The sequence below is a fragment of the Carettochelys insculpta genome, chromosome 14 (assembly GCF_033958435.1).
Source record: "Carettochelys insculpta isolate YL-2023 chromosome 14, ASM3395843v1, whole genome shotgun sequence".
Taxonomy (NCBI): Eukaryota; Metazoa; Chordata; order Testudines; family Carettochelyidae; genus Carettochelys; species Carettochelys insculpta.
Genome location: NC_134150.1, coordinates 4,820,386 through 4,828,224, shown reverse-complemented (window position 1 = coordinate 4,828,224; position 7,839 = coordinate 4,820,386). Strand labels below are relative to the sequence as shown.

At 54.5% G+C, this 7,839-nt stretch overlaps 1 protein-coding gene across 1 annotated transcript in view; it reads left to right on the top strand.

Moving 5' to 3' along the window:
- The first annotated feature begins 5,737 nt into the window (after window positions 1–5,737).
- The window catches only part of CPNE2 (copine 2), a 163,633-nt gene continuing 161,531 nt past the window's right edge, over window positions 5,738–7,839 (top strand). The window contains exon 1 of the mRNA XM_075009120.1: window positions 5,738–6,086. The gene's annotated coding sequence lies outside the window, so the exon portion shown is untranslated. The remainder of the gene's footprint in view (window positions 6,087–7,839) is intronic.

Here is a 7,839-nt window from a genome sequence, read left to right as displayed (position 1 = left end):
CGCCGAGTGCTATTTTGCAATGCAATGTCGTGGGTAGCAGCCTTGGTTCGAAATAAGCCGTTCTGGAATAAAGCTGCTGGGTAGACGAACCCTGAGTGCCTTTGCTCTTCTTATCACACCAATCACAGAATCGTAGAACGATAGAGCTGGAAGAGACCTAAAAAAGCCACCGAGTCCAGCCCCCTGCTCTAAGCAGGACCAAACCCATCAGATCAGCCCAGCCCAGCCAGGGCTTTGTCGAGGCGACACTTAAACACCTCTAGGGATGGAGACTCCACTACTCCCCTGGGGAGACCATTCCAATGCTTCACCACCCTCCCAGTGAAAAAGTTTTTCCTAACGTTCAACCTGGCCCTTCCCAACTGCAACATGAGACCGTTGTTCCATGTTCTGCCATCCGCGACCACTGTGAACAGCCTCTCTCCAGCCTCTTTGCCGCCTCCCGTCAGTAAGTTGAAGGCTGGTATCCATGTTGCTGCCTTTCATCCAGTGTCCATGAGGAGGCAGCAAAGTATTAGATTTCCTTATCCTCAGTTGTCTGTTCCGTGCAGCTTCTGCTTGAGTGGTTTCTTTGCCACCTGCTTAACAGGGCATCCTTCCCCTCTATGGTCTGCCATACAAGCAAAGGCATATTTAAGGAGCATGGAGGGCTGGATCCCACCCTCTGGTTACGCTGGTGTAAATCTCAATGAAGTTACTCTGGACTTACACCAATATAGCTAGAGCAGAATCTGGCTCTAAAGCTCTTTTCCGGGTGTCTTGCAGTCACGTGCGAGACGGTTCCTGGGCAGATGGGGACAAGCGAGGCCATGCTGAACTGCTTTGCTCACTCTGAAGTCCATGGGAATCCTCCAGCTACCTCCAAGGGAGCAGAACTGGCCCCACAGGAAGTGAGGTATTTAGGCTCCTGAAATAATCGGCGCCTAAGCTCCTGGCTGAATCGAGCGCGGAAGTACAGCTGGCAGCTCCACAAGCCCAGACGGTAGATGTCCACCCCCAATGCATGTCGCAGCTGCTGTTCCAAGTCTGTGGGGGTGGAAGGGGGAGGGCAGCTGGTTTCCTTGGCGCGCCCCCCCCCACCCCAGTGAGCCTGGCACGTCTGAGTGGAGTTAACACAGCTCCTGCCTGCTTGCATTTCCTCATGCCCCAGGAGGAGGGAGGTCTGCACCCGCATAGGCAGGGACGCCGGTGGCAGCTGGCCTCTGAAAGCACCCTGGGATCCCTGCCTATGTGCTGCCGTGCGCATGCAGAGAGAGCCTTTGCCAGGGAGGGGCTGGGGTTACAGTGCCTTTTGGAGGTGGAAGCCCTGCTCAGTGCAGGGACCAGAGCCAACCCCTTTCCCAGGGGTCCGGGAGCAGCCGGGGTGAAGGGGGAGCCCTCTTCCAAGCTTCCCCCCCCAGCACATGCGCACACACAAGCTCCACTTTTCTTAGAATCATAGGATACCAGAACTGGAAGGGACCTGAAGAGGTCATCAAGTCCAGTCTCCTGCCCTCAGGGCAGGCCCAAGCACCACCTATATCATCTCTGTTAGACAGGTAAGGGCCCAATTTAAAAAACAAAACCTCAGCACCCAGAGTGGGACCAACACTGCAGTCTCCTGAAAATCCACAGTCCTTGTTGTGAGTGGCGATCTCTCTTGAAAATCTCTTCCAATGCAACAGCCAGTCCAGCCACCACCACATTCTCGAGCAGAGACTCAATCACAGGGCAAAGGATCACTGCGCCCACTATACCTTAGCATGAAAGGGTGGGCACTTGGGACTGTCAGCCCTTACCTTTCAGCAAAATAAATTGCCCTTTTCCTCCTTTGTGTCCTGTGTATTTCAAATCCAGGTGTAAAGGTCGGTCCCTGTTTTTCCTCTGCTATCTACTAGAGCTTTTAAGGAACATTATGCTCTAGCTAGTGGTTATTTACAGCACACAGCGTGCAGGGCACTTAGATCTTACTAGAGAGAGCATCATTGCTGCTTCTAATGGCAGACAAGATGCATTAAGGGAAAGCTGCAAAAGTAAATGGGGAACAGAAGGATGCTGGACAAGGTTTCAGCTTGACTTTGAGCTTCTTGGCTTCTCTGGGTTTATTAGGCAGCTCCTTACTATTGCATTGTGTACCTATTCTGTTTGCTCTGCCTTGGGGCAGGCCAACAGTTATAAAAGTGCATCGTCGCAGCTGTGCTGCTATCATGTGTAAGCAAAGATACTGCTACGCCTTCAGGAGAGGCGGTTGCTCGGTTGGCAGAAGAAGCTCTCCAGTCGAAGCAGTGCTGCCTACCGGGGGGGCGGGGGTTAGTTTGATGTAACTGCATCTTTCAGGGCTGTGGATTTTTCACACCCCTGCGAGAGGCGGTTATTATACCAATATCGGTCTGTAGGCCGGGGATTGGATTCAAGGCCAACGTGACCTAGACTAGCGAGTTCCTCCTTCGCCGCAGAATTTGACAGGATCAAAACCAGTGGTCTCAAGGAGCGACAAGAACGTGCTCTTTCTGCACATAGACAAGACACCCAGAGAGTTGTTTACCATCACATTGGCTCACATGACACTGAGAAATACCACGAGAAATCCTGTGGCACCTTACAGCCTAACAATTGTTGGAGCATGAGCTTTCGTGGGCAAAGACCCGCTTTGTCAGAGGCATATGAGAAATACAGCAGCTTCTTGCTGCTGTCTAGAGCAGGAGTGAGCAAACTTTTTATGTCAGGCCTCGCTTTTTGATCCTGAAATTAGCTGCACACTGGCCAGTGGCAATGTGAACTCTCTGTATTGCTGTAAGGAGAAAACAGCTTCCTTGATTTTCAGCTGATAAGGAATCAGCGTAGGATTGACCAGCCCAATTCCAAGGAGGCTCAGGAAGGTCACCACACCATTTCTAAGACCGTGTTTTAATCACAGCCGGGCAAAAAGGCAAATTGCCCACAAATATGTTCACAAGTTCTCAAGGCTTCTTTGCTCCTGCCTGCCTGTGCAAAAAGTGAATCTCGATTTGACTCTGTACGTACTTGGCAGTTCTCTTCTCCCATATGCAATGAGCACCATGAAGACATCTGTCTCCTCTTGTTTGCTCTCCCCTCAGGGGAAGAAGCATGTGCCCTGGTGTGTTTCCTTCTGGAGGGATTTTTTTCCCCCCAGTGCATAATCTGTAATGAAAAAGGTGCTGGGGATCAAGTAACGTTTTTGCTTTCAGAACTGACAGGCCCAGCCTAGAGGGGCTGAGGTTTGGCCCCAGCACAAATTAAACACGGTTTTGTTTTTGTTAACACACATAGTAAATGCCAGTTTTAGAGAAGGCAGGAGTGGGCAAGGCTGGTGTTTTGTTCATGCTCCCAGCTGTCTAGAAGGGGAGGGGACAAACCAGCACTAGGGTAGGTTTAGTCCATGGAAGAGGAATTCTGCTGGAGGAGATTTGCTTGACCCCCTCAGTGGAATTTGTTTCATGTAAGGCTACTGTATTTGAACTTTCAAAAACGAGGACACCCTGGAGAGGGAGCGTATCTGGGTCAGTGTCTACCAGTGCACCTTGTATTAATGTGCTATATATACTATACACTGCATCAGCATCTGCCAACTCATGTTGTATTAATGTACGATATATACCATACAGGCTACGTCGACACTAGAAGCGTCAGTCGACAATGTCTGACGACGGAGTTGTGTCGACAGAAACTCCGTCAACAGCGTGAATCTATGCACAAAAGCAGAGCGCCAGAGCAAAAGACAGAAGTGTTATTCCTCAAATTTTCGAGGGATAACACCATCGAGACAAATGCGCAATTCTGTCTGCAGAACGCTTCGCGTGTAGACGCTCCGAGTTATGTTGACAGAAGGTCCCTAGTGTAGACACAGCCAGAGTGTACTGTATCTACTATTTATTGCATCAATATTTACCAACTCACCTTGTATTAATGTTCTATATATACCATATAGGGGACTATATATTGCATCAGTATCTACCAACTCATGTTCTATTAAAGTACTATATGTATATACCATATAGGATGCTATATAATGTACTACATATACTGTGTATTGCATCAATATCTACCAACTCACCTTGTGTTAATGTATTGTATATACTATACAGTATACCACATACTGTATCAGTATATACCAACTCATGTTGTATTAATGTACTATATATACACACCACAGTGTACTTTATAGAATATGAAAACAAAAAAGCAGTCCAGTAGCACTTTAAAGACTAACAAAATAATTTATTAGGCCATGAGCTTTGGTGGGACAGACACACTTCTTCAGACCATCCATAGCCAGACCAGAACAGACGTGATATTTAAGGCACAGAGAACCAAAAACACTAATCCAGGTCACCAAAATTAGAAAAATATTATCAAGGTGAGCAAATCAGAGAGTAAAGGGGCAGAAGTCGGGGGTGGGGGGAGTCAAGAATTAGATTAAGCCAAGTATACAAAAGAGCTCCTACTTGGCTTAATCTAATTCTTGATTCCCCCACTTCTGCCTCTCTGCTCTGCTCACCTTGATAATGTTTTTCTGATTTGTCAACCTTGCTTACTAATTTTGGTTCTCTGTGCCTTAAATATCGCATCTGTTCTGGTCTGGCTATGGGTGGTCTGAACAAGTGGGTCTGTCCCACCAAAGCTCATCGCCTAATAAATGATTTTGTTAGTCTTTAAAGTGCTCCTGGACTGCTTTTTTGTGTTGATAGTGTATAGACTAGCAGGGCTTTCTCTCGTTACGATTTATAGAACATATACTGAACCAGTAACTACCAACTCACCTTGTATTAACGTACTCTATATACTCTATAGTGTACTACATACTCCATGAGTATCTAGCAACTCAAGTTGTATTACTATACTATATATACTCTATAGTATACTACATCTATACTATTTATTGCATCAGTAGCTACCCACTCACCTTGTATTCATGCAGTAGATATACTCTATAGTGTACTATATACTGCATCAGTATTTAGCAACTGGTGTTGTATTAATGTCGTATATATACTCTATAGTGCACTCTGTACTGCCACTCAGGTTGTATTCATGGACTATATATACACTCTAGCGTACTAGATCTGCTATCTGCTGCATCAGCAGCTACCAACCCCCCTGGCAGCACGGTGCCTGAAGCGCCCATGAACGCGGGGTGAGTTGGTACACACAGACACCCCCCCTCCCACGTGCAAGTTCACACACGGTAACACAACGCGGCCGCAGCAGTTTCCAACGCTGCTTCCGCCCAGGGCCCCCGCGCACGTGCGCCCGGGGGCCAATCACGCCGCGCTAACAGCAGCCAGGGGTCGAGGGAATCCCGCGCTTAGGGGGATTCCGGCCACGCCAAAGGCCCCGATCCCGGGAGGGGGAGGAGGAGGAGGAGGAGGAGGAGGGGGCGGAAGAACCACCCCCTCCGGAGCTTTCGGGCCACTGTACAACCCCCCCAGGGAGCCTCTCCCGCAGGATCGGGCCCGCCCTCCGCTGGGTGGCTTGTCACGGGCGGCTCCCGCCGGCTCTCGTTAGGCACCCGGGAGCCCCCCCCCCCCCGCCTCCCCGCCCGCGCCGGCGGATCGGGGCTGGGGGCAGTTTCGTTTCCGACACGCCGCCTGCGTGGCGCCGCCCGCGGTTGCTTTGCAAGGACCGGCCCCTGGCCAAACCCCCCCTCCCCCTTGGGGAGCTGGTGCGGGCGGGGCGGCGCGGCGCGGCAGCAGCTCCTGACCCGGGCTCAGTCCGTTGCAGGCTGGCGCGGCCGGGGCGGAGGTATCAGCTCCGGGGGGAGCGGGGCTGATGCCGCCCCGGGGGCGGGGGGCGCGCGGAGGCTGGGCTGGGCTGGGGGCCCCTCGCGTGCGCAGGGCTGGGCGCTGCGCGCCTCGCTGTGATCCCACCCCTCGCTCCGCCGGCGACTAGGCGCTGCCTGGAGCGCCGCGGGACCGGGGCAGACCCCGAGCTGCAGCCGGCCGCCAGCGGAGGAGCGGAGCCGGGGCGGTCCCCGCCGCGAGGAGCCGCTGCCGGGGCGGGGAGAGGCGGCGGCGGCGATGCTCGCACGCTGAGCCCCGAGCCTGCGGGGAAGGGTCCCCCCGGCTTGGCCCAGACCCGGCACAGCTGTAAGTACCCAGCCGGCTGGGCTCGGGGAGCCGCGGTCCGCGCCGGGCCTCTTCCAGGGGGGAGAGGGGCTGAGCGTGGCAGGGGCCGGGAGGTATCGGGGGGGGGTCTCCTGCCCCGTAGGAAGCGGGGGGAATCTGGGGGGGGTCCCTCGCCCCGCAGGGCCTTTGGGCCCCCCCCGTCCTGGCTGTTGCTCGGTAAATTTCCTGGCGGCGGCGCCGGGCGGCTTTGCCCGCCGGGGCGGGGAGGGGGGTTGGGTCTCACTCTGTACTTAGTTGAAATCCAGGAAGCGCCTCGCCTCGCCTCGGGGAGAGCGTTCCCAGCCCGGCCCGGCCCGGCAGTCCCCTCCCCTCCCCTCCCCTCCCGCAGGGGGCTGGGAGCCGGAGGCGGTGGGCGATGTGCTCAGCTGCCCTGGGTCAGGAGCCTCCGGGCCAGTTACACAACGGGGGGGGGGGGGCGGGATCCCTGCTCCGGGTGGGGATTGAGGGGGATCCCTGCTCACGACCCCCAACTCCTTGGGGCCTTGCAGGGGGGACTCCCCATCTGTGCAGAATCGGCAAGTGTGTGCAAGGGGATAATAGCACAGGTTGAACCTCCCTGGTCCGGCACGTGCGTGGCTCAAGACCAGAGGAGGCCGGTGCCAGCCCCTGCTCCTGGGCTCCCCTCCCGTCCGTCGCCCAACCCTCGCAGCCGCAGCTGCTGTTTACTGCCCTCCCCCCGCCGTTGGCTGCCAGCTCTAGTCAGTAGCTCCCCAGCCGCAACTTCCCAGGGCCCCAGCTTCCCACCCAGCCCTGGCTTTCTGCCTGGCCACGGGCCACCGCAAGCCACTGCTCCCCAGCCTGGGCTGCTGACTTCGTAGCCTCGCCGGAGGGAAGCTCGCTGCTGCTCCCAGCCCAGGCTCCCTGACTGCCGACCCAGCCGTGGCTGCCCTGCCATGAGCTCTGGCCACTAGGCTAGCTGGCCCCTCAGCCCCAAAAATCTCTGGTCCTGGAACTTCCGTGGTCCTGGAATCCCAGATTTCAGAGTTTCAACCTGTGCTTCTCTCGCGGCTTCATAATTGCCCCTGTGTACGTGTGACCTCTGCCTCTGGAGGAGAGGGAGCGACAGGCCCCACGTACCCTGGTCCTTAATGTTTAAAATGCCACCCGGACGTGAGAAACAGCTGCTGCCAAGAGTCCGGTTCAGAGAGTGGTTTCGACTTGATGGGTACCTGCGTCCCATGGCACATTTTAAGTCCTTTCTTCGCTCTTGCCACGAATCCTGCCCTTCTCACTTGTGCCCGTGATGCGTCTCACTCCGTCTTACTACCCTGCTCCCACGCCAGCTGTGTCATCGGTTGAGATTGCACTCTAGCAAAACACTGTCAGGCCCAGCTCTAGGCGCGTGGTGTAGGAGTGTGGGGATTTAGGAGTCAGCCTGTATCTGCCCAAAAATTTCCCCAGGAGAAGAGATCAGGGATCCTCTTTGCATTCTGGTTGTTAACTTCCAGAGGCCCTGGATGTGGATGCTTGAGGTGCTGGGTATCTTTTTGGTAGCTCAGCCGTGCAGGGCCCTCCAGCTTTCCTCTGCCTCGCTTGCTGTGGGGTGGGAGCTTGTGAGCTCCAGGTCAGCAATCTGTGACGTGCACGCTTGTACCCTTCCCCGCTGGTTGCTGTTACCCTCCAGGCTGTTGTTTGCTTGTTGTTGGGTTGCTGGGGCCTGGGTGGCTGAGTTGCTGTTTTGTGTAGGAGGCGGTGGGAAGGGCTTCCTTGTTCC